This window comes from Mesocricetus auratus, unplaced genomic scaffold (assembly GCF_017639785.1).
Source record: "Mesocricetus auratus isolate SY011 unplaced genomic scaffold, BCM_Maur_2.0 Super-Scaffold_4256, whole genome shotgun sequence".
Lineage (NCBI taxonomy): Eukaryota > Metazoa > Chordata > Mammalia > Rodentia > Cricetidae > Mesocricetus > Mesocricetus auratus.
The window spans coordinates 93787779-93791817 of NW_024429182.1; the positions used below are offsets into that span (position 1 = coordinate 93787779).

Here is a 4039-nt window from a genome sequence, read left to right on the forward strand (position 1 = left end):
TCACAATTGAACCTAGCTGCTGACCAAAATAGCACAGCTATTGAATTCGATATTCTATAGGAAGCCATACTATGTGCTGTGGAGAGGATCAGAGTTGGACCGATTCATCTTTGTGATAACAACCATTTGGACATCTGGAAAACATAAGGATTAAATTTAGAAGGATTAAGTAATTGGTCAAAGTCCAGTCTCTAGAGATTGAGGGGAAAAGAAGATTTTAAACTTTGGAACACAACTGAATTCAAAATTTTCAGAAAATTTTCCTCTTTCCTACTAAGACTTGGTTCCTGCATATAGTGTCCATTTTTAACTCCTGCCCTTGTCTTTTTTTCTTTTCTTTTCTGTAAGTACATGTGTCTTCTCATGTTTCAGTGGTAAAGATCTACATTGGTACCCTGAGACCCCCAGGCTACAAAGTTGGTTTCTCAAGGAGAATCAGTGAAGAGATGAATAAACTCACAAATTTGTAATGATATTTTCCCTGCTTGTCCTATAACATAGCAAAGTATATTTTAAACCTGTTTTAAATATAGTTTCCAGAGTAATACCACACAGAAAAAGAACTCATAAATATAAACATTTTTGGTTATGAAATACAGGCAATATTTAATAAAATTAGCAATTCAAATAGTAGATTTCTAGTCTATCAAAAATATATGTGGTGTGTATTTAGGACATTATAAAAACTATAAAAATAAACTCTGCAAACACAAATACATTATCTGTGGAATTATTTTGTCTGCAATATTTTCCCCCTCAGGGAAAATGGTAGAACTTAAAATTATAAAGATTTCAGAAAATTTACAAATAAGGTTGACTTTAAACCATGTTATTCCTATTTGTTTTGAATTACTTCTACACTTTTTCTATGTACCTCAATCTATTGCAATGGACACATTAGATGAATCAATGCCTTTCATCTGTATATTTTATTAATTTATTCACTATGTTTTATACTTCAAGAAATTTACTTGCTTTTCAATACTTTTACTTTAGTAATGCCACTCTTGTCTCCACTGAAATATTGATTCCACTTTCCCGAATCTGCTTGGTCTTGACTCCATAAACAATTGGGTTCATGGTAGGCCGAAATAGCAGGTAAAGGTTGGCCACTATGATGTGGATGTGGTGGGGAATGGTGTGTCCTCCAAAATGATGAGTGAAGAAATTAAAAAAGGCAGGCACAGAATGATCAAAATAGCACAGATATGAGATGTATGGGTGCTAAAGGTTATGTGATGAGCATCTGCAGAGGACAGGTTCATGACTATTCTCAATATCATAGTTTACGACACAGTGATACTGAATATGTCAAATGCACAAACCACAAGAGCAAATAAGAGACCATAGACTGCATTGACCTTGACTTTGCCATTGGGTATCTTGCCCACAGATATGTAGTCACAGTAGGCATGAGGGATGGTTTTGCCTGGGCAATAGGGCAGGCACTTGGTGAGGAAAGTGAAAGGGGGGATGAATGCCACACTCCTCAAGAATGTAGAAAGCCTAGCCTTGGTGATCAGAGGATTGGTCAGTATGGTCCCGTACCGTAAAGGGTAGCAGATGGCCACATAGTAATCCAGGGCCATGAGCATTACCATTCCAGTCTCTGTAGCTGTGAAGGTGTGTAAAAGAACATCTGGGCCAGGCAGGCTTTAAATCTGAGCTTCTTGAGGTTGAGCCAGAATATACACAGCATATTGGGTACAGTGGTAGTACACAGTTTATATCAGTGATGGAGAGCAGGGTTAGAAATTAATACGGGGGCCGGTGCAGAGTCTCTTCATGCCCACAGTTCCTCACAACAGCAATCATGTACATGAAGTAGAATGGCAGACATATCCAGACATGTGCATCTTCCTGCCCAGGAATACCATTCATAAGAAAGAATTTGGGATTCAAGCTGGAGCTGTTGGCTCCAGACATGATGGCTGGCAGGATGAGAAGATTTTATATTATTTAACAGTGTCAGTGTTCTGGGACAGAATATCAACCAAATGTAAGTGGAGGATTAGGGAAATAAATGCAAAAGAATATCACTAAGATTATTTCTATGGGATATCTGAAACTAGAAGTGATTAAACTTCTTGTAATCATTCTCTCTGGCTTCATGTCCTATTTTTTTTAACATCACAAAACATGTGACAATGGCAAGTCACTCAGTCACTCACTCCCCAGAAGTACATGCCTGTATTGATACTATAATTGCTCCATGATCACAGTGTTGCTTGGATTATCCAACAGGACCATTTAAAATATTGTGCTAAATATTGTGTAGAGTGACTATTGAATAAATACCAACAACAATCACTATCTATGTTACTCCCTGTATTGTTAGATCAATCTCGATTTAGAGCTTCCTGTCAGATGGGTTTTCCCTAGACTGACATAGGACGATTAAGATTTTTTTTCAACCTTCTCAGAATCCAGACTCATTGTGGCTTTATCAGGGAACTAATAGGGTGAGGTTATGAAGCATCCATTATAAGAGGAAACTGACGTTTTTAACTTTTGAAAGCAGTGGTAATTAACTAATGCCTTCAAGAGTGAATATATATTTCTGGTTATCTAGGCAAAACATTGTAATCTATAATGAAATTGAGGGTACATCTCATTTTTAGATCCTTACGATGAGATAACCAAGCATGTAGCAGCTAGAATTTCCATGGGAGAACTGCTCTTTTTGGAATGCTGCCTCCGATGTCTCTGCTTCTTCCAAAAAAACCAGAAGGCAGAGTGCATCCAAGCCACAATACCAGAAGAAAGAGGCCAGGACACAGGGAGAAGCAGAAAACTGATAAACTATCAAAGATACTGTGGCTATGCCCAAATATCAGAAATATAAAAAAGGACATTCATTAAATCACAGATGAATCAGTAAGATGCTTCTTACATTTTGTCAGTATATGCATCAGCCTTTCCTTGTAGCTCATCCCCATTCGTGTATGACTGCTGCGGACTGGAAGAAGTGCTCTCTTCCAGGGACCCACAGTGGATTCACTTGTTTAGACCCAGGCAGGAGATGTTTGTCCTCCTTCCTGTTCTCCATTCAGCTCTCTATCTGCACTTGCTTCAATCCTGCTGCAGTCCACCTACCCGATACTCTGGGTACACTGCCCCTTGTTGTAGGTTTCCAGACTCCCTTAGTTCTTTCTCAATGCCCCCTCAGCTTTTCCTTCTAGTTCACCTCCATTCCTTTGTGATTCTCAGCAGTTCACAGATCATCTCTCTACTATGGACTCCTCATCTGCCAGCAAGGACCCAGAACTTCCGTCTATCAGGGTACCCCCACTACCACACTTGGCTAGGATCCAAAGTGGGTAACAACAATGAAGAACAGAATGCCCACCCAACCAAGACAAAACAAAATGTCTACACCAAGATACATTCACACATCTATGTCCCAATGGAAAAACAAGAAAGATAATATGTCTCCCTCTAGATGTCAGAAACCTATGGTAACAGTGTCCAAGAAATGCAATTGTTCTGAAGTGTAAGGCAAGGGCTTCACAATAGTAATATATGAGAATGTTCAAGGTACTTTGAGTGGATATGAATAAATGTTTTAATGAAGATAATGAAAACACAAATAATTGACTGGAATAATGAAACTATTCACAATATGAAAGTAGAGAGAAATAGAACCCCCAAAGAAAACCAAAGCTGAAATAAAGCAGGAAATGAAAATTTAGGATGTCAAACTAACACCTCAAAGATTAGCTTCACCAATATATGAAAAAAAATGTGACAGAGAAAATTCAGGACTTGAAGGCAAGTTAAAAGAGATGGATAGTTCAGTCAAAGAAAATACACATGTAGAGGTTCTTGCTTCAAGTTTCAGTGAACTGCAATGATCTTCTTCTAGGTGGACTATAGTACCGTTTGTATGCAAAAGAAGGGATAGCAATCTGCTAAGTGTCCATCTCGAAAAAGTGTATCAGCCTATTTTGCTTGGTACAAGTATGTGGGAACCAAGAATCTGGATTAAGTCTTATCTCTTAAGTTGATTATATGAATAGAAGAGAAAAAGCACAAAGCT

At 38.1% G+C, this 4039-nt stretch overlaps 1 pseudogene; it reads right to left on the minus strand.

Annotated features, from left to right (window-relative positions):
- Positions 1 to 967: 967 nt before the first annotated feature.
- Positions 968 to 1926, minus strand: LOC121135114 (annotated as a pseudogene).
- Between the last annotated feature and the right edge of the window lie 2113 nt (positions 1927 to 4039).